At 49.2% G+C, this 24,807-nt stretch overlaps 1 protein-coding gene and 1 non-coding gene across 4 annotated transcripts in view; one reads left to right on the top strand and one right to left on the bottom strand.

Moving 5' to 3' along the window:
* Positions 1–24,807, top strand: part of tafa4b (TAFA chemokine like family member 4b) — a 492,967-nt gene that overhangs the window by 110,397 nt on the left and 357,763 nt on the right. The gene's annotated exons all lie outside the window — the stretch shown is intronic.
* Positions 22,223–22,305, bottom strand: trnal-aag. Its single transcript has one exon. It is a non-coding gene; the product is annotated as a tRNA-Leu (tRNA).

Genomic DNA, 24,807 nt, shown 5'->3' with positions numbered 1-24,807 from the left:
TCTTAACTAATATCTGCTTATGTTTTATAATGTTCCTGCGAAGTGCCTTGAAACATTTTCTTATATTAAAGGTGCCATATAAATATGTTGTTGGTATAGGAAGCCACATCACAGTGATCGTCATGAATATATATTACAATGATATTGCTTTTATCGGAGACAATATGATTGAACCTACAGGACATAGTTTTGTATAATTGTTAATAATAATAGCTTATACGGCGCTGAGGTCCCAGGTTCGAATCCCGGCTCTGGGTCACTGTCCATGTTGAGTTTGCACATTCTCCCCGTGTCAGCGTGGGTTTCGCCCCCACAACCCAAAAAATGTGTAGAGTAGGTGGATTGGCCACGCTAAATTGCCCCTTAATTGGAAAAAATAATTGGGTAATCTAAATTTAAAAAAAAAAATAATAATAGCTTATTGTCACAAGTAGGCTTCAATGAAGTTACTGTGAAAAGCCCCTAGTCGCCACATTCCGGCACCTGTTCGGGGAGGCCGGTATGGGAATTGAACCCGTGCTGCTGCCTTGTTCTGTCGGGACCTGTGTATCGCTGGGAGGGCCTCTGGCAATGGCCCCCCAGCTGCGCGTCGTGATTCGCGGGCGAGCGATTCTCCGGGACTGGAGAATCGCGATAGCGGCGCCGGGCTTGGTTCTCGCGTGAAAGTAGATTCTCCACCCCCGCCCCAAACTTGATTTCGGTGCAGGGCTGCGGAGAATCCAGCCCCTGATCTTTAAATTCTGTCAATTTCGGAAATGATCAAAAACTTCTCTTTAACTCTGCTTTATTATGGTTCACTCTATTGATGGAGTTTAAATGGTGAAACTTCTCCTTTGAGATATATCCAATATATATTGCAGAGTCCTGGTTCCAGTGTAAAGATCGGGACAGACTGTGGGCCAATTAAGAGATAGAAGTCAATCATTTTGAACTTGGCTGAAGCTAATTAAATGTCATTCGTAGAAAAAAACTGATAATTATACAGACAGCCTCTGAGTGGAACTACAGTAAAATGTAATGAATACAGAAGCTAAATCCTTTAAACTGTTGGTCAAGGGTAACCTGTGATACATAATATTGTTGGAGCCACATGGTTCATGTAGTTATACTGGGAGATTTAGGAAAATAGACGCTTTGATTTTAACAATAAAATGGAGAATGGAAACAAGATTGAGTTGAGAGGTGAGATGCCCTCCTTTCTTGCTTGCCAATATACATGGAACTGCCCAATGATGGACGGAAATGTCCAATTGAAATGCACATGGCCTTTTGGAAAATGCCATTGACAGGATGTTAAAATGCAACAAATAATTCATGTGATTTTAATAGCTGTCATTGTACCAAATATCTGCTGAAACAAGTGCATAATCACCCTACAGACCTTCTGGCTGCAGAATGGAATATCACAGATGGTGGTGAGGACAAACCCATTCATTCACAAGGAGATGCAAATGGGTGAAATTCAAACTCTATTGTGCATCAATGCTTATGTCATCAGGGGCTATTTGTGTGGACAATGGAAAACAGATACAGTGGACACCTGACAGAAACTAGCTTGTGATCAGGAGCTTTTATTAATGCACATTTTATTTATTTATTAAATTTAGAGTACCCAATTTGTTTTTTCCAATTAAGGGGCAATTTAGCGTGGCAAATCCACCTAGCTCGCACATTTTTGGGTTATGGGGGCGAAACCCATGCAAACATGGGGAGAAGGTGCAAACTTCACATGGACAGTGACCCAGAGCCGGGATCGCACCTGGGACCTTGGCGCCGTGAGGCCGCTGTGCTAACCCACAGCACCACCGTGCTGCCCTCTTAATGCACATTTTAAGGTAATCCAGTCAGGTTGGGTGACAAGGAAGCTTGGAGGAAAGGGGTTCATCCCAGCAAAGGAAGGACATGGCCTAGAATCTGGAAACAAACAGAGAACAGGGTTAACATGTTTTCTACTGAATTGAAGAGCCAAGCCAGATATTCTCTACAAGGAATCGACTGCATCTCAACTGGAGAAAAGACAAAAAACCGATGCTGCAAGTAGTGAGCCTATACAAATCCAACACCAAAAAACTCAATTTCTCCAGGGAACCAGAAAGGAATCATCGGACCTTCAAAGTTGTGTGCTTTGTTGAAAACTCGACTTTGAGTGAGACTCAGACAACAAAACACAGGTTAACATCGACAATTAATTTATTTTACTTGCAACAAGGGGAGACTGCGCCTAAGCAAGGGTTAGGGCGAGAATCCAAAGTACATAGTCCCCCCTGGCATATTTATACCCTGGAATAAACAAGTAACGCAAGGCTTTGAATCTTGGTGCCTACAAAAACCCCTTACTAAGCTTAAAATCCTAAAAGACCTTATTTAACTTCAGATCGTGATTCCTTACAATGCCAGGATGCACTCGAGCTGTATCGATAATGTATCAATACATGCTTAAGTGTGTGTGACAATTTGTGGAAACAGATAGATATAGATAAGGAAGTGACACCACAATACACAGGAAAGGGGACCCTCCAACCTATTATTGCCCTCTCAGCAGTATTTTCAGTACATCACAATTAAGGCCAAACTATCCCATCATGCCTTGGTTATAGTTAGCCAGAAATCTACATTTCTACAGCTTCCATGTTTAAAGACTCAAGTATAACTGTGATTTTATTGGACTTAAATCTCTTAAGTGCATGTTGACTCTTTTGTACTTATCTTTTTTGTCAGTGTGTATGCATGTCTGTGTGTGTTTGTGAGCGGGTGCTGTTACAAATACATTTGTGTCTTGAGAAATGAACATTATTCTTTTTTAAACTCATGAGAACCTGTCTTTTGTCTGTTTTTATTTTGAGAGCCACAGTGGTCAAGTGGTTAAAACACTCTCTTTCCCTTTAAAAATACATCTCGCTGTGGTCAATTCAAAGGTGGAAAAAGGAGGAACCATTCTCTCACCTCTCCCCAGTCCATAACAATATTTAAGGAAATGACCCACACATTTACAATCTTGTTCTTTGTGTCCTGGCCTCAGCCTGTCTGCCTGCTTCACTCCGATTTTCATTTGGTACTGTGTGATTCAGACTGTTTCATCTCATTCTCTGCGATTCTTATTTGTGTTTGCCTCATCATATGTTGGATCCGCATTACTCTCTATCTGTGTTTCTGTCTTTTCTCTGTCACTCTCTGACTCCAGTGCTCTGGATGCTTTGTGAAGAGGTTAATTGCATCTCTCCATCATTGACCTGCCACATCAGAAATGAACTGCTGATCTGATAGAAAGTCAGTTCACCAGCACAGATGTGTCCACTTAGTTCTATTCTGTTTTATTGGAGCTAAAGATCTGTACTGTCAAAGGTACCATCTTTCAGATGAGGTGTTGAACTGAGACATATAAATGACTGCCCTCTCAGGTAAACATAAGAGATCCCAAGGCACTATTCAGGAAGGTGAATTTTTCCTGGTGTCTTAGCCCTCAAGCAACATCGGGAACAAATGATCTGGTCACTTATTTCATTGCTGTTTGTGGGAGATTTCTGTGCCCAAATTGGCTGCTACATTTCACAGACTACACTTCAAAAGCACTTAATTGATTCTAAAGCATCCTTAAATCATGAAAGGCACCATAGAAATGCAATTCTTTGTTTCTAACTATATATGAAAACCTGAGATATACCTTATAGAATGTTATATTGTATCACATTAATTTCCACAGATAAGGGGCGAGATTCTCCCATCGGGAGACTAAGTGCCGACGCCGAAGTGAAAACTGGAGTGTTTCACTCCGGCATCGGAGGCCGCTCCTCGCCCCCTATTCTCCCACCCTCGGGGGGCTAGGAGCGGCGCCACATCATTTACGCGCGCCGGCACCACGCAAATTACACGGCCAGCGCCGCGTAAATGTGCAGGTTGCCGTCCTCCCCACGGGCGGCCAGCAAGAAATGTCGGCGTGATCTTGCGGGACGGCGGAGGAAAGGAGTGCCTCCTTCAGAGAGGCCGGCCAGCCGATCGGTGGGCACCGATCGCGGGCCAGATCCCCTTTGAGCGCCCGCCCGGTGTTAGACATATTAGATGCTGTGGTATGAAGAGGCAATAGTTCTGCTCCTTTTTCACCAACACACTTTTATTTGTTCCAACTGACTCTGCACAGAACTCTACACATCACCAGCTGCAGAGGCCACTTGAAGCCCCTTTACATATCAGTGTCAGTCATTGAACACTTAACACAAATGAGACAACTAATTGCAATGTCTCTTAACCCATTACTTAACAGTCTCCCCTTCCTTGGAGAAAAAAAACCAAATAGGTGAAAACAAAAGATGAAAACAAAATTTCAAGAAACTAAAACACACACGTGATTTCCCCCCCTTTTTTTTTGAGTAGAAAAAAAACATTATCAGAAACAGGAGCCCTTCATTCACAATATCCAAAAGTTTGTGTGAACTAGCCCCTCTTTTCGTAAAACAGTCTGACAGTTGATAGCTACTGTCAACCCATTTAATTTTTATTATTTCCCCTCTGTCCAACATCTGCTTCAAACTTGCAATGTCTATCCGTAACCTCTTTTCATTGACACTTTTTGTAGAGTGCACATTTTCCCACAGGGATTTATTGTCAATGTGACAGTCAATAGGTATATTACCCAAATCCCCTAATCCCAAAGTTTCTGTCAATATCTGACTTATATAAAAGGCCATATCCACCGCTTCCACTAAGCTTAACGCCTCAGCAGCCAAAGTGCTTTTGACCACTCTCCTTATTTTCTTTGTTTCCCACACAAGAGGGCAACATTTACCATTGTTTCCCAAAAGGAAAATTATAAAACCTCCTGCGCTTGAAACTCCATCACATAATTTTGCATAGGACGCATCACTATAAACTATGAGTTTCAAATGCCTAAGATCACCTAAAACCGGGAACTTCAAAACACACTCCTGCATTTTTAGTTTGGCCAACACTTTATTTGCTCTTATTATGTCTTCCACTTTGGGATCATTCATTCTTGTACTCAACTCTAAGACATCAAAACCGGTCTAGTCTGTCTACCTAACCAGTTCAGTTGCCCAATTAAACTTCGCAGTTATTCTTTTTCTACCTTCAAAACCATTGCGTCTTTTTGTGAAATCCGGCCACGACTAATTGCTATTGGGCTGATGCTTTCCAAATAAGATTGCTGACGTAAAGTTACCCCTAACTTAGTCTGTCCGATTTCCAGTCCAATATATTTAAATGCACCGGAAGCCTGACTTCCAACCCTGAATTCTTTCCTCAAACCAGCGTTTACAATAGCTTCAAAATCACTAGTCCCACCCCACAAAAAATCATTGACATGCATCATAAAGATGCCAGAAGATTTCCTTTTTAGTGCCAGTAAAACATTGCAGGATCTGCTTTCAACTGGCAACAGCCTAACTTTAACAAGACTGACCTTACCAAAAAGTACCACACTCTAGATGCATCATTTAATCCATATACACATTTGTTCAACTTCCAGAGTACCTCTTCTATGTTAGCTGCTTCTTTAGGAGGACGTAGAAAAATGTCTCTCTGGAGCTGATGACCCTGCAAAAAGGCAGCTTTTATATCTATAGATTTGCATTCCCATGCCTTTGTGGCTGATAGAGCCAAGAAGATCTTTAAAATAACCTTTCCTGCTGTAGGTGAATCTACCCTTAAGTCCTGATCTTCTAAGTTTTCTTCAAATCCCCTTGCCACAAGCCTGGCCTTTGCCTTGTAAGTTCCATCTGGAAGAACCTTTTCTGTACAAATCCATCTGTGGGATAGAGCTTTTTGTCCCCTATCCGGTACTTCCGTGTTTTCCCCAAATTCACTCCAACTATGCAATTCTTGCTGTTTAGCATCTTTGATAACTTTTTAATCTAATTTATTTGAAGCCACCAAAATCTCACGTGCATGTGGGCTTCTACTTCTATTAGTATTCGTAGTCTTACTCCTGTTCCGAGATTTTGATAAACTACGTCCCCTCTCCTGCCTGGTATCTCGTTCTGTACTGCTACTACTTGATCTTTCTCTTCTGTTGTGGGATGTCCTTTCAATAGTTCTCGGCCTTTTCCTGCAAACCTGTTCACTATCCGATGTACTATCTGAACTGGCACTGCGTCTCTGTGTCCTCCATTTTTGAACTTTGTTTTCCCAATCCATTGTCTTAACTTCCTCCCCTGAATGCTGTATATTCAACCAATGTTTATACTTTCCAGTGGCCTTCCCTGCTCTACTAATAACAGTTACATCCTTCCATTGACTAGACCCTTCAGGAAAGTATGTCACTTTTGTACCAACCTTTGGCAGTTGCCCTTTCGGAAAAATGGCCTGTTCTAATTTATCAGAAGTGTCGTGTTCCTCTACAGAAACCCTGTCTATATAAGTTAACTGGTCCTCATAGTTCTGTAACACATGCATACCAGATGACTCTGGTTCCTCGTCATGCCTGTCTGCTCTGACTAAATTTGCAAAAGTTCTGCTCCTTTTTCACCAACACACTTTTATTTGTTCCAACTGACTCTGCACAGAACTCTACACATCACCAGCTGCAGAGGCCACCTGAAGCCCCTGTACATATCAGTGTCAATCATTGAACACTTAACACAAATGAGACAACTAATTGCAATGTCTCTTAACCCATTACTTAACACCCGGTGCTGGATCCCCTCCCACAGGCCACCCCCCCCAGTGTTCCCGCGCTGTTCACACCGGCAGCGACCAGGTGTGGTTGGCGCCGGTGGGAACACATCGTATTGGGCAGGCTGCTCAGCCCATCCGGGCCGGAGAATCGCCGCTCGCCCGTTACAAACGGCGATTCTCCGAGCGGCCAGCCGTAAATTTCGCCGTGCCGGTTTTTTTGGGGGGGGGGGAGTGGGAGAATCACGTGCGGGTGCCGGGGCGGCGTGGCGGGACTCGCCCGGCGTCCCCGCGATTCTCCCACCCAGCGTGGGGGGGGGGGGGGGGGTGAATTGCGCCCAAGGTGCCTGGGTTTTGGTGAGTTGACAGCCAGGTTAAAATGTATGGACAATATAACAAAAAAGAATTAGAGATAAATGCTAATTCTAGTCCCACGCAGCCACAAGTGAGAAACAATTTGACCACAAGTGAGAAACACTTGCTTGCGACAACAAAACTTGAATATTGCTGAAAAGGGTGACATGTTGCTGAGGCTTTTCATTTGCACTCAACACAAGAATATCCAATTTCAAACAATCACCACAATTTGTACTGCAAGAGAAAGCAATGCTGATTAATTGACAAATCAACTGTGATTGGCTCAGGAATGAACAGCTTGTCGTATGAGGAATGGTTGAGGACTCTGGGCCTGTACTCATTTGAGTTTAGAAGGATGGGGGCTGGCTTAGCACAGTGGGCTAAATAGCAGACTTGTAATGCAGAACAATGGCAGTAGCGCGGGTTCAATTCCTGTACCAGCCTCCCCAAACAGGCCAGAATGTGGCGACTAGGGGCTTTTCACAGTAACTTCATTGACGCCTACTTGTGACAATAAGCAAATATTATATTAGATGAGGGGGGATCTTATTGAAACTTACAGGATACTGTGAGGCCTGGATAGAGTGGACGTGGAGAGGATGTTTTCGCTTGTAGAAAAAACTTGAACCAGAGAACACAATCTCAGACTAAATGGACGATCTTTTAAAACAGAGATGAAGAGGAATTTCTTCAGCCAGAGTGTGGTGAATCTGTGTGACTCTTTGCCACAGAAGGCTGTGGAGGCCAAATCACTGGGTGTCTTCAAGATGGATAGAGATAGGTTCTTGATAAGGGGGTCAGGAATAATGGGGAGAAGGCAGGAGAATGTGGATGAGAAAAATATCACCCATGATTGAATTGCGGAGCAGACTGGATGGGCCGAGTGGCCTAATTCTGTTCCTGTGTCTTGTGGTCTTATAGGTGTTGCCATAGAGAATGTAACAAGAATGCCTATCACACAATTGAGCAACTTTGTGTCTGAATTTCAGTGTTCGTGTTGTTCCAGGTATATAGGCCATGCATTGGCTGATCGAATAAAACAGCATGTTCCTTTGTTTATTCTTAATAGGCAGAGTACAGACTGTACTCAACAAGTCTATGCCGGTGAAGTCCAAACACCAAGTCTACTGTTTGATATGACTCTGTGATTGGGGAACACTTATATATAGAAACATACAGAGAAAATTGAAGCAGGAGAAGCCATTCGCCCCTTTGAGCCTGCTCCACCATTCATTTTGTTCATTGCTGATCAAGTTCATATCCCTTGATTATCTTAGCCCTATGTTTTTGTCTAAACTACTGTTTGTGGTAGTGAATTCCACAGATTCACCACTCTCTGCGTGAAGAATTTTCCCCTCACCTCAGTCCTAAAAGGTTTGCCCCTTATCCTCAAACTATAACCCCTAGTTCTGGATTCCCCCCACTATTGGGAACATTCTTTCAGAATCAACTCTTTCTAATAAGTTTCCAAGAGATCCCCTCTCACTCTCCTAAACTCAAAATGAATATAATCCTAACTGATTTAGTCTCTCCTCATATGACAGTCCCGCCATCTCAGGAATCAGCTTGGTAAAACTTGGCTGCACTCCCTCCACAGCACGAACATTGGGTGGGATTCTCTGATCTCGCGCCGGGTCGAAGAATCGCGGGGTGGGGGGGGGGGGTGGGGGGGGGGGGGGGGGGGGGGAGGTGGCGGGGGGTGTGAATTACGCAACGCCGCTCCAATGCCGGGCCGCCGATCGGCAGCTGGAGCTGAGTGAAGCGCTCCAGTGCCATGCTGGCCCCCTATGCGGCGCAGGATCACTGTTCCTAGCGGCCAGATGACGCTGTCGTAAAACGCTCCTGCGTTTACAACGGCGTCAACACTTAGCCCCATTATCGGAGAATCCCGCCTATTCTTCCTCAGATAAGGACACCAAAACAGCATACAATGCTCCAGGTGTGGCCTCACCAATGCCCTGTACAATTGCAGTAAAACATCCCTATTCTTATACTCATATTCACTCGCTATGAAGGCAAACATACCATTTGCCTTCTTTACTGCCTGCTGTACGTGCGCGCTTACTTTCAGTGACTGTTCACAAGGAGATCAAGATCTCACTGAGTATCCATTTCTCTCAATTTACACCCATTCAAATAGTAATCTGCCTTCCTATTTTTGCTACCAAAGTGGATAACCTCACTTTTATCCATGTTATGCTGCACCTGCCGTGCATATGCCCACTCACTCGACCTGTCTAAATCTCACTGAAGCATCTCTGTATCCTCCTCACACTTCACCCTCTCACCCAACTTTGTATTATCTGCAAATTTAACAAGACTACATTTAGTTCCCTCGTCCAAATCATTAATATATAAAGTGAACAGTTAGGGCCCTAGCACATATCCCTGCAGTGCCCCACTAGTCACTGCTTGCCAATTGGAAAAAGATCAATTTATTCCAAATTTTTGCTTCCTGTCTGCTAACCAGCTGCTATCCATCTCAAGACACTACCCACAATCCCATGCGCTTGAACTTTCTATAGTAATCTTCTATGTGAGACCTTGTTGAAAGCCTTCTGAAAGACTAACTCAACAACAGCCACTGCTCTCCCTGGTCAACTCTACTAGTTACATCTTCAAAGAATTCCAATTGATTTATCAACCATGATTTCCCTTTCATAAATCCATGCTGACTTTGTCTGATTACACCACTGCTTTCCAAATGCTGTGCTATGAAATCCTTGAGAATGGACTCTAGCAGCTTCCCTACCACTGATGTAAGGCTAACTGGTCTATATTTCCCTGTTTTCTCTTGACCTACTTTTTGAATAGGGAACAATCCAGAGTGCGCTGAAAGCTACACTAACAATCCGTTTTTAAAATAATGACATGGGGTCCACACCAAGTAAAATAAGAAAACAGTGTTGTTTTAGGGATTCTCAGATTCTTCCACCCCACACAAACGCCATGATCATTTTGTCTACTGTTTGGAAAAAGATTTTGGAGATGATGATCGGTATGGATCTGAACAGGAAGAGGAACCTTGGCAGTACATTCATCTTGATCATCTGCACCTCCCCGCCAGAGAAAGTGGGAGTGCATCCCATCTCTGTAGGTCCTTTTTAACTTCCTCAGCCAGACTGGTCAGTTTCCACTTATGGATCCGTGTCCAGTTGTGAACTATCTGGATCTCCTGGTAGCGGAATTTGTTTTAGGCTATTTTAAACGGTAGACCCTCCAGCTCTGCCCCTACCCCTCTCAGGTTCCCAGGAAAACTTAACTTTTGGCCAGGTTAAGTTTGTATCCCGAGAAGGCTCTGAACTCTCCCAGAAGCTTCGTGATTTTGTTCACGCCGCTTTGCGGGTCCGAGATGTAGAGGAGTAAATCTTCTGTATGGACGGAAACTCAGCTCTCTGCCTCCACTTTGGATTCCCTTTCATCCTCTTGCGTCTCACAGGGCAATCACCAGTGGCTCACTTGCCAGAGCGAACAAGAGCAGGGATAGTGGGCATCCCTGCCTGGTGCCTCTATACAACTGGACGTATTCAGAGCTGGGGGTGTTGGTCCAAACGCTCACCTTGGGGCGCTGTACAGGAGTTTCAGCCATGAGGTGAGCCCTGTCCCTAGCCCAAACTGCACCAGTACCTCAATAACGTATATCCACTCGACTCTGTCGAAGGCCTTTTCTGCGTCTAGGGAGACGATCGCTTCTGGTGTTCTCTGCCCAGACGAGGTCAGTATAACATTCAGCAGCCATCTGAGGTTCGCAATTAGCCGTCTACTCTTAACAAAGCCCGACTGGTCCTCTGTGACCACTTCCGGTACACAGTTCTTCAGTTTATTGGCCAGGACTTTTGCAAGTATTTTCGCGTCTACATTAAGCAGTGAAATGGGTCTGTATGATCCGTATTCCGTTGGGTCTTTATCTTTTTTGGGTATCAGTGATATGGTGGCCTGTGTTAGCATAGGAGGAAGGGGGCCCCTCGCTAGCGAGTCTGCGAACATCTCTTGTAGGTGCGGGGCAAGAACCAGTGCAAGTTCTTTGTAGAAGTCCGTTGGGAACCTGTCAGGTCCCAGCGCCTTCCCCGCCTGCATAGAGTTGCTGCTCTCCATGACCTCTCCCAGTTCTATTGGTGCTACCAGCTCCCTCCATTCTGTTGCCCCCATGACTGGCATGTCCATTTCATTGAGGAACTGTTCCATCCCCGAGTCCCCGTCAGGGGGCTCGGAGATGTACAATCCCCAGTATTGAATGCTTTGTTGACCTTTTTTGGTTCGGCTACCAGTCTGCCTTTGCTGTCCTTTAGCTGTGCTATTTCCCTTGTAGCTGCCTGCTTTCTCAGCTGGTGAGCATGTAGGTGGCTAGCCTTCTCTCCATTCCTGGTAGAGTTGGTGCACTACCTTCCTGGTGGATAGCAGGTTAAAGTCCATTTGTAGCTCTTTCCTCTCTGTGAGGAGCTCTATGGTTAGGGCCTTGGAGTGTCTTCTGTCGACCTCCAGTATGGAGTCGATCAGTTGTTGCCTAGCCGCCCTCTCTTCCCCATCACTATGTGCCTTGTTGGCATAATTTCTTACCTAATCGCAGCCTTCAGTGCCTCCCAGAACGTGGCAGGTGAGACATCCCTGTTCCGATTGTTAGTAACATATTTGTCTATGACCTGTGATATTTTATGGCAAACGTTCTTGTTCGTTAAGAGGGTCGTGTCCAAACTCCATGTTGGGCATTGGGCATGACCCGTCTCCAACCATGTAATGTGGACCGTGGTCAGAGATAACTATCGGGGATTTCCTCACTCACTACAAAGAAGCCAATGCAGATGTAGACCTTATTTACCGGCAAGAAAAACAAGAATTCCTCCTCACCTGGGTGCAGGAACCACCATGGGCCCACTGCCCCCATTTGCTCCATGAAAGTTCCCAGTTCCTGAGCCATGTCTGTTGTTTTCCCCATTCTGGGGTCTGATCTGGCCGTCAGTGGGTCCTGTACACAGTTAAAGCGCCCCCCCCCCCCCCTTGTGTGGGCAGCACGGTAGCACAGTGGTTAGCACAGTTGCCTCACAGTTCCAGGTTCCATAGTTTGATTCCGGGCTCACTGTGCGGATTCTGCATCTTCTCCCCGTGTCTGCGTGGGTTTCCTCCGGGTGCTCCAGTTTCCTCCCACAGTCCAAAGATGTGCAGGTTAGGTGGATTGGCCATGATAAATTGCTCTTAGTGTCCAAAAAGGTTAGGTGGGGTTACTGGGTTACGGGGATAGGTTGGAAGTGGGGGCTTAAATGGGGTGCTCTTTCCAAGGGCCAGTGCAGACTTGATGGGCCACATGGTCCCCTTCTGCACTGTAAATTCTATGATTCTGTGATTCATAATCAGCCGGTGCGTATCTATGTTGGGGATTTCTGCCATGGTATTTTTAAAAATTCCATGTTGTCGCGGTTGGTCACGTACACATTTACCAGGACTACCCGTGCCCCATCTAGGACACCGCTGATCATGATATGCCGTCCCCCTTGATCCGTAACCATATTTTTCACCGTGAACACCATCCTCTTGCTTATCAGAACAGCTAGCCCCCTAGCCCTCGTCCCATAGCAGGAATGGTAGGTCTGTCCCACCCAGCCCTTCCTTACCTGCGCAATTCGTTCTTCTCCCTCAGGTGCATCTCTTGGAGAAAGACTATGTAGGCTTTCATACTTTTCAGATGGGCGAAGACTCTGGATCTTTTCACTGGGCCGTTAAGTCCCTCTACATTGCTAGTGATAATCCTGGTGGAGGAATTCTATCCCTCCCCTTCCTGCAGGATCAACCATACTTACCTTGTGGATGTACCTCTGGACACCTGGGTTTCCCTTTGTTAGGAGGCCATTCAAAATGGCTGCGATCACCGTTCTTACCATGAGGCCGGGCCCCTGCGCTCCGGGGTTTCCATTTGCCCAGGGACCACCCAACATGGTCGGCAACTGTGTGTACGTTATGTGGGTTCGCCCCTGCACTCCGGGGTTTCCTTTTGTTCAGGGACGCTCCAATGTGGCTGCTTGCTGTGCCATCTTCCTGAATCTAACCTGCTGAAGCCAGTCCAGAGTCCTTCTGTTCCTTATCATTATGTTCCTGGTTCCCCCCTCTATCCCCCTCTCTGCTCTCCCCTGCCCCCCATGCCCCTCCCTTCCTATTTACCCCCCTAACATCCCCCCATCCCTGTGATTCCCCCCACCCTGCCAGGCGCTCTCGATCCCCTCTGGCAGGCCCACTATTTGTATACGTTCTCGCCTGGACTGGGTGTCTTGGTCCTCAATCTTCCCCCTTAAGGCTCCTTTGGATCACCACCAATCTCTTTATCTCGGCCTCCAGGCCGATGTTCCTGTCGCTCTGGTTGGTCGATGCCTTTTCGAGCTCTTGGACCATGCTTCCCTGAGCCTCTAGCTTTTTCCCCAACCCATTGAGCGGTGTCTGCATGGCGGCCAGCTCCTCCGCCACTGCCACCCTGACTGGTACCTTTATCTCACCCTTCATCATGGGTCAGCACCTTAGTTAGGAATGTCTTCCATCCCTCTATGGGGGGGGGGGAATCGTCTGGGTCTTCAGTCTCCCTCCCTCGGGTTTGACTGGGAACCCCTCGCATTGTGGGTCCGCCGACTCGCTCGCTCGTTGCTCTTGCCTTTTCTACTGTTTCTGGTTTCCCTGCGGCCTCTCAAGCTACTGTTTGCTGGCATATTACTCTTTCTCTTTGCCTTTTTAATTCTCGGGCTAAATTCGGCCAAAAGTGCTTATTTTGCCGTTTCTGGAGGAGCGCCACCTGATGTGCGACTACTCAGTGCATCTCCATCACCGAACGTTCCCTTTATACAGTGATTAACGAGACCACCTGCCCCTAGTGGGGGAGCTCACAATCCATGAGGAGTATGGGAAAGACAAGCATTCCCACCCTTTAGGTCCCATGCGGGATATTACAAGTTTAAGATAATCGACTACATAATGTGGTTCATTTACATATAATAGAAGTGGCATACATTCATATAGATTCTCTGCAAAAAAAAAGGAATATGTTCAAGCCTTGTGTCCTTTTGAATTACATGAGAGCTTGGGGAGACTATAACTCGCCTTTGCTTTCTGCCTGGCAATTGGAGTCAATTTGTCAACCAATCACTGTCCATTTCTCATGCAGTATAAATTATTATGATCTTATGAAATTTGGAGCTATTACGTTTATCCTGATAAGTTCAGGATGAAAAGCTTTGGCAACATGTCTCCCTTTTCAGCAATAATGAGTGAGAAGCATGATGGGGGAAATGGAATTCAGCTGCAGGACGTACACCAAGTGAACAGGAAATAGGCAATTAAGAAGCTATAAACATGCTGACATATTTAAATACTACCCCCTCCACCAAGATTTCCAGTCAGATTTTGTGAGCTAACATAGAGGGTGTGAAGAATATGTCTATGCTGGCATTTCATAGTGACATTTTCAGAGGGAAAATCTGGGGTGGGATTCTCTGACCCCACACCGGGTCGGATGCTGACACGCGATTCTTTGCAGAGTGGAGAATCGGCGCCATTGGTGCCGGCGTGGCACCAGTCGCAGGTATCACTAAACGGCCGGCCCATTGATTCTCTGGCCCGGATGGGCCGAGCGGCCGTAAGAAAAATACGGAGTCCCGCCGGCGCCGTTCTGACCTGCTCTGAGCCGGCGGGATGGGACCTCAGCGTTGAAGGATCGTGTGGTGGCCTGTGGGGGTGGAGGGGGGGGGGTCCGACTCCGGGGGGGTGGCTCCGGTGGCCTGGCCCGCAATCAGGGCCCACCGATCGGCGGGCTGGCCTCTCTGGCTAGGGGCCTCCTTTACTATGTGCTGGCCCCTGTAGCCCTGCACCATGTTGCGTCGGGGCTGGCGCATTGAAGGGGGCCACTGCGCATGTCCGCATTGGCGACGGTGTCACTGCACATGCGCGGATCCCGCAGTGCACAGTTTGCGTCAGGATTGGCAGCTGGAGCGGCGTGAACCGCTCCAGCGCCATGCTGGCCGCGGGATGGGAGAATCCCGCCGCAGATTTCTATTTCTCACGTCTTGGTGTACTCACTCACTATGTGATATCGTGCAGGATGTTGTGCCCCTCTGCAGCATGTTATGATGCGGCGGAGGTGGTCTGCCTTTGGGTTTCCGCATCATCTTCCGGTCCTGCCGTTGTCAATGGGGTTTCTCATGGTTTTCCACCTCTGCTGCTGGGGAACGGCGCCTATGCACTGGAAGATCCCTCCGGCAGGAACGGCTGGAAAACCCCGCCCATACTTTTTACCATTTCTGAAGTTCTCAAATGGCTGAAAAATGCTTTGGGATGGCCCAAGGTTCGGAATGATGCTATGTAAATGCAAGTCTTTCTTTCGTTCTTTCTTTCCCACAGTACTCGACATGAGCATCATCACTGTTCGGTTGGGGGGAATAGCTAGCGGAAAAAAAGCCAACACAACTGAGCAAGCTGTTAACACCAAGAAAATCCAATGAATTTGGCACATGATATTTAATCAATTGAAAAATATTGAATAATGGAAGTTACCTTTTGGCAAGGCATTCTCTCCACCAGGGTGAAGAAGTAAAGACATATTCTCCTATAATCTGTGGTGCTGGTAAATACAAATGGGATGGATAGCTGGCAAGGAGACAGGTACTAATAGAAATGAGGGATTTTGATGAAATCATAAATCACAAGAGCTTCTCTCACTATTTTTACCATCATCATAACCCCGCCATTGAATTATTGCCTGTATATCTGCCGGATGTTTTATATCCTTTGCAATATATACACCAGCTAGTCTGTATATAGTTACTATTGAAGCCTATTTGAGTTTGTTACTGCTGAGTTGTTTTGTTTTTTGATGCTATTTTTGCTGTTGATATTAGATTGATATTAGATTTATTGTAATAGTAACCGGATAATATAATCTGCTGTGTATGTATATATATTCAGCCAAATTCACCCACACTCACTGCAGAGTCAGGCTGCAAGACATCACTGGTCAGAAATAGGGCTGCAGTGTTTTTGTCCTGATTTGAGTGGCGCTCCTGTTTGTGAGAATGGGATTAGTGAATTTACTTTTATGCTGGTGCTATGAGATTGCTGAGCTGCGTAAATCCATTTTAAGTCTAGATGTTTAATTTATGCCTTCACTCACTTCTGTAAAAGTTCCTAACGGTCTGAGGATGTTGTCTATTGTATGCCCTTGCAAATTGGTGGTGCAGCACATTGGTCTAGAAACTACTTTATGATTTAGGGTGACATTACTGGAGGTCTGCCATCTGCCATATTGTGATAGGCAGATAAAGGGGTGTTTAGGACCTCCCTTTGAAACAGACATTAAGCCATTGCATGTGCAAATAGTGGGTCTCGTGCCTGTTTGTCGTCTCATTTGTAATATTGGTCCTGAGCCACCTGCGTTTAGGGGAACATGGGGGAGTACATAGCACCGATTATCCACCGCCGCAGGCCATTGCCTGAGGCCCGCCCACTTTTCTTCATCCCTGACTGGCCGAATTCACGACGGCGTGGACCACTCATGGCGATGTTGGTTTCAGGCGATGTCGGGCGTGGTGAGAGATCCGAGGCCTTCCTGATGTGGGTTGGGGGGCCGCTAGGCCCAGCGCTGGTTGGGACGCCCTTTAAAGATGGCGCCCTGATCATTTGGAGCCGATTTCCAGCTCCGAGGTCCCGCCCTGCCAGTGATCGCACAAGCCACGCCCACTCACTTTTGTCTGGCAAAGGGGATCAAGATTCTGCAAGAAAATTGGGGTAGGATTCTCCATCCCGCCACACCAGTTTCTGGTGCAGCACGTCCCCGGGATACTGCATCTCGCCAGACGGCCAATTGGATTTCCCATTGTGGGCAGCTGCACACCATCAGGAAATCCCTGGGCTGCCGGCACAATGGAGAATCCCGACAGCGGGGAATCCAGCCCCTGGTCTGTGCAACTGGAGAGTTGTGGTGAATGTGATTCACACCGGATTATAATCTGTATATACATGTGTCTGTATTGTAAGTGCAGTTGCACTACCTGTCCTCCAGGGGGAGTAGCTCTGGGTCTTCTCCCTTGGCTCTGCCCAGGACTCCTCCCCCGGAAGCTGCTGTATAAAAGCTCAGTGCCACATGGTCAGCCGGCCAGTTCACCTAAAGTTCAATGGCTAACTGGCTGGCTCTGTTGTGAGTATATTAAAACCGCTATTCTAATCCTACAAGCACGTGTCCGTAGAATTGTTGGTTCCAACAATTTAATATACTCAGGAAACAGTTGAAGAAATCATGGAAGCAGCCCTCAAGCCCGGACGCCTAGAACTCGACCCAGAGGATGCAGAGGCTAAGGAATTTTTTTCCCACTGGCTGAGATGTTTTAAAGCCAACCTGGCAGAAGCCAGCACCGCCCGAACAACGGAGGAACAAAAACTCAGTCTACTGCACGCGAGGGTAAGCCACAGAATCTCCACACAGCTAAATCCGGCCGGTTCTCACACCGCAGCGCTGGCAATACTGGACAAAATGTACGTTAGGCCCATTAACGAGGTTTATGCACGCCACGTGTCTACGACCCGCCGTCAGCAGCCTACAGAAACGCTAACCGAGTTTGTAAGGGAATTGAACAATCTTTCCAATGACTGTAATTATCAAGCCATTACCGCGGCGGAACATAGGGAGCTTGCTGTGCGGGACGTTTTCGTGGCGGGCCTTAGGTCTAACTATGTGCGCCAAAGACTGCTAGAAAAGGGGCCCCAGGACTTAGACACTACTGTGGAGGCTGCTACCACTATGGAAGTTTCCTTCCGCAGCCTCACCTCGTTTCCCGCGGACCCCGCGACCTCATCGTGGACCCCCGACCAACAGTCCCCCCAAGCCTGTGCCGCACGGCCCCCCAGCTACCGCGCTGCCAAAGCCAGTTACTCTGCTGCCCCAGCCAGCTACTCGGCTGCTTCAGCCTGCCATTTCTGTGACCACAGCCAGCACCCACGGCAGCACTGCCCGGCCCGTAACGCGACCTGCAGCAGCTGCGGGCGAAAAGGACACTATGCCAGAGTGTGTCTGCCGAAGAAAGCCCCAGCCTCTAACCCTCCCACGGCTCAAAGCACCCGTTCCCTGAATTCACAGGCCTGCAGGCCCCAAAATGCTGCAGCCTGTATGCCGACTCCGCCCCCACCCGCCATGTGCGACTCATGGGGGCGGCCATCTTGGCAATCCTCCTCCATGCGGCTGGCCATGTGCGACTCATGGGGGCGGCCATCTTGGCAATCCTCCTCCATGCGGCCGGCCATCTGCGACTCATGGGGGTGGCCATCTTGGGATCCATCCCATTCAAACTCTGAAACTCACCTCGACGACTACGAACTCAGAGGGCAGTCATCACGGGGCCACTCCAGCACAGCTGATCGAGCCGCCGACTACCCGCAACTCAGCGCAGTCACCCTGGATCAATCCCGCCCCAAGCACCTACGAAGTTCGATGGTGGAGGTCCAGATCAACGGGTACAGCACGCCATGCCTCTTTGACTCTGGGAGCACCGAGAGCTTTATACATCCAGAGCTGGTAAGACGCTGTTTGCTTTCTATTTTTTCGGTGAGCCAAACTATCGCCCTTGCTTTGGGCTCCCACTCAGTCCAAATCCAAGGACGCACCTTTGCTACGCTCACAATTCGAGGCGCTAGTTATTCTAAATTTAAACTTTATGTCCTGCCCGACCTCTGCGCACCACTCTTATTAGGCCTGGATTCCCAGTGCAACCTCAAGAGCCTCACCCTCAGCTTCGGCGGGCCCCTGCCCCCACTCACTATCTGCAGCCTAACCATGCTGCGCTTCTCCCCCCCTCCGCTCTTCGCCAATCTCACTCCAGATTGCAAGCCAGTAGCTACTTGCAGCAGGCGATACAGCCTACAGAATAGGGTCTTTATCCGATCGGAGGTCCGATGGCTGCTCAGTGAGGGGATCACAGAGGCCAGTAATAGTCCCTGGAGAGCTCAGGTGGTGGTCGTCAAGACCGGGGAAAAATTTTGCATGGTCGTCGACTATAGTCAGACCATAAATCGCTTTACGCTCCTAGACGCGTATCCCCTCCCCAGAATTGCAGACATGGTTAATCAGATCGCCCAATATCGGCTATTTTCCACGGTGGCTCTGAAGTCTGCATACCACCAGCTCCCAATCTGCCCGGAGGACCGCCACTACACGGCATTCGAGGCCGATGGCCGCCTCTTCCATTTCCTCCGGGTCCCTTTCGGCGTCACTAACGGGGTTTCAGTGTTCCAACGAGCAATGGACCGAATGGTAGACCAGTACGGGCTTCGGGCCACGTTTCCGTATCTGGACAATGTTACCATCTGCGGCTATGACCAGCAGGACCACGACGCCAACCTCCACCATTTTCTCCAAACGGCAGAGAAATTAAATCTCACTTATAACAAGGAGAAATGCGTTTTCCGCACAAACAGACTGCCCATCCTCGGCTACGTCGTGGAGAACGGAGTCCTGGGCCCAGGCCCGGACCGCATGCACCCCTTCTTAGAACTCCCCCTCCCTCATTGCCCCAAGGCCCTCAAATGGAGCTTGGGGTTCTTCTCATACTACGCCCAGTGAGTCCCTCAATATGCGGACAAAGCCCGCCCACTCTTTAAGGCCACACGATTTCCCCTGTCAGCTGAGGCGCGCCAAGCCTTCAGCTGCATCAGGGATGACATCGCCAAAGCAGCCATGCGGGCGGTGGATGAATCCACTCCCTTTCAGGTTGAGAGAGACGCCTCAGAGGTAGCTCTAGCAGCCACTTTAAATCAGGCAGGGAGGCCCATTGCATTTTTCTCCCGTACCCTATCCGCTTCAGAACTCCGACACTCCTCAGTCGAGAAGGAAGCACAAGCCATCGTGGAGGCTGTTCGTCACTGGAGGCACTACCTCGCAGGTAGGAGGTTCACCCTCATCACCGACCAACGATCGGTTGCCTTTATGTTTGACAACTCGCAAAGGGACAAAATAAAAAATGATTAAATCCTTCGGTGGAGGATCGAATTCTCCACCTATAGTTACAATATTAAATATCGACCGGGGAAGCTCAACGAGCCCTCGGATGCCCTATCCCGCGGGACATGCGCCAGCGCGCAAATCAGCCGTCTGAAAGCCATCCATGTTGATCTCTGCCATCCAGGGGTCACCCGGCTCACCCACTACATCAGAGCCCGAAACCTGCCTTTCTCCAACGAGGAGGTAAAAGCGGTCACCAGGGACTGCCCGATCTGTGCAGAGTGCAAACCGCACTTCTATAGACCAGACAGGGCCCACCTGGTCAAGGCTTCTAGGCGCTTTGAATGCCTTGCGATCGATTTCAAAGGGCCACTCCCCTCTACTAACAAGAACATTTATTTCCTCAACATCATCAATGAGTTCTCCCGATTCCCTTTTGCCATTCCATGCCCTGATATGACCTCCCACACAGTCATTAGGGCCCTGCATAGTGTCTTCACCCTGTTCGGTTTCCCCAGCTACGTGCACAGCGACTGGGGTTCGTCCTTTATGAGCGACGAGCTGCGTGAGTACCTGCTCGACAAGGGCATCGCCTCGAGCAGGACTACCAGTTACAACCCCAGGGGGAACGGACAGGTGGAGAGGGAGAACGCAATGGTCTGGAAGACCGTCCTGCTGACCCTCCAGTCTAGAAAACTCCAAGTCTCCCAATGGCAAGAAGTCCTCCCAGACGCGCTCCACGCAATCAGATCCCTCCTCTGTACAGCTACAAATCAAACCCCTCACGAGCGATTCTTCATTTTTTCTAGGGGCACTACCACGGGAGTCTCACTTCTGGCGTGGCTGAGGACACCAGGCCTGGTCCTCCTGAGGAAGCACGTCAGGGGGCACAAAACTGACCCCCTTGTTGAAAAGGTGCACCTCCTCCATTCCAACCCCCAGTACGCATTCATGGAGTTCCCGGACGGTCACCAGGACACAGTATCCCTTTGGGACCTGGCACCCGCTGGATCCAGCCCCCCCCACCCCTGCTGAGGAACCCCTTACCCAGTTCCCTATGCTGCCGCCCCTTCGCGCCCCCGATTCCGCAAGCTCACCCCACCGGTTCCACGAGCCAGAACCAGCCCGCCCCCAACGCCCCCAGTCTCCGGTCGAGCCAGAGGTGTATAAAGTTCAGACGGGACCTGCCCCGGAGTCTGCCATCGTACCCCAGCTCTCAACACCCACCCAGCCACCGCAAGAGGCTGCAACCCCGGTGCTCCACAGATCGAAAAGAACAATTCATCCACCGGACAGACTAAATCTGTGAGCCACCACCCCCGCTGGACTCGATTTTTTCACAAGGGGTGAATGTGGTGAATGTGATTCACACCGGACTATAATCTGTATATACATGTGTCTGTATTGTAAGTGCAGTTGCACTACCTGTCCTCCAGGGGGAGTAGCTCTGGGACTGCTCGAGTTGTATGGGTCTTCTCCCTTGGCTCTGCCCAGGACTCCTCCCCCGGAAGCTGCTGTATAAAAGCTCAGTGCCACATGGTCAGCCGGCCAGTTCACCTAAAGTTCAATGGCTAACCGGCTGGCTCTGTTGTGAGTATATTAAAACCGCTATTCTAATCCTACAAGCACATGTCCGTAGAATTTTTGGTTCCAACAAGAGTTATAAGCCAGTTTTCTGTCTGAGCCTAACATTGCCAAATTACGGTAAAATTCCATCTGAGTCTAATAGTGGGCGGCACGGCAGCACAGTGGGTAGCACTATTGCCTCTCAGCACCAGGGTCCCGGGTTCAATTCCCGGCTTGGGTCACTGTCTGTGCTGAGTCTGCACGTTTTCCCTGTGTCTGCGTGGGTTTCCTCCAGGTGCTTTGGTTTCCTCCCACAAGTCCTGAATATGGCACCTAGGGGCCAGAATATGGCACCTAGGGGCTTTTCACAGTAACTTCACTGCAGTGTTAATGTAACCCTAATTGTGACAATAAAGATTATTATATTATTTACCGATGTGCCTTTTAGCCACTTCAACCTGTTTTGTGCAACTGTCCTGCACGAGTCATTACAAGATCGTTATGTCAGATCAGTTGCTTTTGTGAAATAGAAGATTTGATGAGCGTTTGTATCTATTTGAAAAAAATGAAAATCGATTATTGTCACAAGTAGGCTTCAAATGAAGTTACTGTGAAAAGCCCCAAAAAGGCTGGTACGGGAATTGAACCGTGCTGCTGGCCTGCTTTAAAAGTCAGCAATTTAGCCCTGTGCTAAACCAGCCCCTAAACTGAAATCTCATCTGGCAGCAGTGGGGTTCGAACCCACGCCTCCAAAGAGACTGGAGCCTTAATCCAGTGCCTTTTGACCACTCGGCCACGCTACCACATTTGTAGAACATGCAGGTTTGTGTGATATTGTGAGACATCTTTGATTGAGCAAAATGGAAGCAACTATTATAAAAGAGTCAGTGACTTGTGCTGCCCTCATCTCTCAGGTATTGTATCTAAAAGCTATCCAGCCTGTTACTGGACTCCAGTTTTCCCTTTTCATTTCATGTTTAACGAGTGCAAGACAGTTGCTCCCCTTTGACTCAGATGGTAAAGTTTAGCACTGCATTGTATAGGTCTCCGGTTTATTCCTGATTTGTGCTAAATTACATGACCTGAAATGTGCAGAAGCAAAAGAGGGAGGGTTCGGCATTCCTCAGGGGCACTGCATTGAACCACCCCCACCCCCTCCCAAATCATCCTCCATCTAACCTCATCCATCCCTCTTTTCCCCGCCCCCACACCTGGGGTAAACACAGAACCTAAACCGCACTGTAAATCTGTGCCAGTGCACAGGGGGATCAAAAAGCTCTGGAACAAAGGGCAGGATGAAGAGAATGTGAGAGAGAGAGGAGAAAGGGAGAGAGAGAGGAGAAAGGGGGAGAGAGGAGAAAGGGGGAGAGAGGAGAAAGGGGGAGGGAGGAGAAAGGGGGAGGGAGGAGAAAGGGGGAGGGAGGGGAAAGGGGGAGGGGGAGAAAGGGGGAGGGAGGAGAAAGGGGAGGGAGGAGAAAGGGGGAGGGAGGAGGAAGGGGGAGGGAGGAGAAAGGAGGAGAAAGAGGCCCAGGGGGTGGGGAGGCATAATTAATCCAAATTCCTGCTTATTTCCTCAGACTCTTCAAAAGGTTGTTTCTCCCCAGGATTAGAAAAGGTGCCTTGATAATTCACAGCACAGAACCCTTTCTGCGCTGTGAATTATAAAGGCTGAACCCAGAAACTTTGCCAAAAGTTTTTCCCTCCCTCTCCGCGCGTTTTTCCTGTTGTTGTGAAACTGACCTGAAATCGCAGAGGCTGAAGCTGAAATAGACAAATCCAGACACATCTCCCACCCCGGGATCCCAGCATTCCACAGCATTTCCCTCTGCATTCTAACCAGTCTATATTCCTGGGTTTAGGCAGATTGCAATATACTCACCAAAGCCCTGCTCTCAGCCAGAGGACGGACGGGACTCCCTCTCTCTGTCTCTCTCTCTCTGTCTGTCCCCACAATCTCCCTCTCTCTCTCTCTGTCTGTCCCCACAATCTCCCTCTCTCTCTCTCAAACAAAGACAAGGCAGCTGGGAGGAAGGGGAGCCTTGAGGAAGATCTGCTGATGCCCCCATCCAATGGATGCCCAGGGCCAACGCACCGTCGCACCCCCCCCTCTGCACGCCGCTGCCCCTACCCCAACCCCCTACCCCCCTACCTCCACCCCTACCCACCCCCACCCCCTACCCCCCCCACCCCCTACCATTACCCCCACACCCCCTACACCCACACCCCCCACCCCTACCCCCTACCCACCCTACCCCCCCACCCACCCTACCCCCCACCCCCCCTCCCCCTACACCCCCTACCCCCCTACCCCCTACCCCTACCACCCCACCCCCCACCCCTACCCCACCCACCCCTACCCCCCAACCCCTACCCCGCCCACCCCTACCCCCCAACCCCTACCCCCCAACCCCTACCCCACCCACCCCTACCCCCCAACCCCTACCCCACCCACCCCACCACCACTACCACCCCCCCACCACCCCCCAATCCCACCACCACCCCCCAACCCCACCACCACCCCCCAACCCCACCACCACCCCCCAACCCCACCACCACCCCCCCAAACGCCGGCACTCTCTCTCTCCCCCCCCAAACGCCGGCACTCTCTCTCTCTCCCCCCCCCCAACGCCGGCACTCACTCTCTCTCCCCCCCCCCCCCAACGCCGGCACTCTCTCTCTCCTCCCCCCCCCCAACGCCAGCACTCTCTCTCTCGTCCCCCCCCCCAACGCCGGCACTCTCTCTCTCCTCTCCTCTCCTCCCCCCGCACCCCGTACTCGCCCTCGGTCACTGAACGGTTGACGCCGTTTTAAAGCTACTCTGTTTTTCGCCGACGTGACCCGGGAGCGGGAATAACGCCGCCGCCAGCCGATTCTCCGACCCTGCGTGGGGTCGGAGAATTTCGCCCCAGGTCAGGGGATCGGAGTGAGGTAAAGATGATGTAATTTATAGAAGAAGCCAGGTCTGTAGCAGGCAGTTTTTCTTTTTGCTGGGAGCTTTGAGCTAAGCAGCAGCTTTTGCCAAAGACTATTGGGTTAAATAGTAGTCTGATGCAGTCATACTGGGCGGGATTCTCCCTTCTGATGGCAGAGTGTTGACGCCGTTGTAAAAACTGGAGAGTTTAACGACGGCGTCATTGGACGTTAAGTGTAGTGACCCTGTGCCCTACAGGAGGCCAGCACAGCACTCGGATGACCCATACCACTCCAGCTGCAGATACCGGCATCAAATTGGCGCCGCCGGTCTGCCCATGCGTGCTGCGACCGGTGCAAATGCGCGCATGCGTAGTAGCTTCCTTCTCCGTGCC

The sequence above is a fragment of the Scyliorhinus canicula genome, chromosome 11, assembly GCF_902713615.1.
Source record: "Scyliorhinus canicula chromosome 11, sScyCan1.1, whole genome shotgun sequence".
NCBI classification, from domain to species: domain Eukaryota; kingdom Metazoa; phylum Chordata; class Chondrichthyes; order Carcharhiniformes; family Scyliorhinidae; genus Scyliorhinus; species Scyliorhinus canicula.
This window is presented reverse-complemented; position numbering and strand designations above follow the sequence as displayed.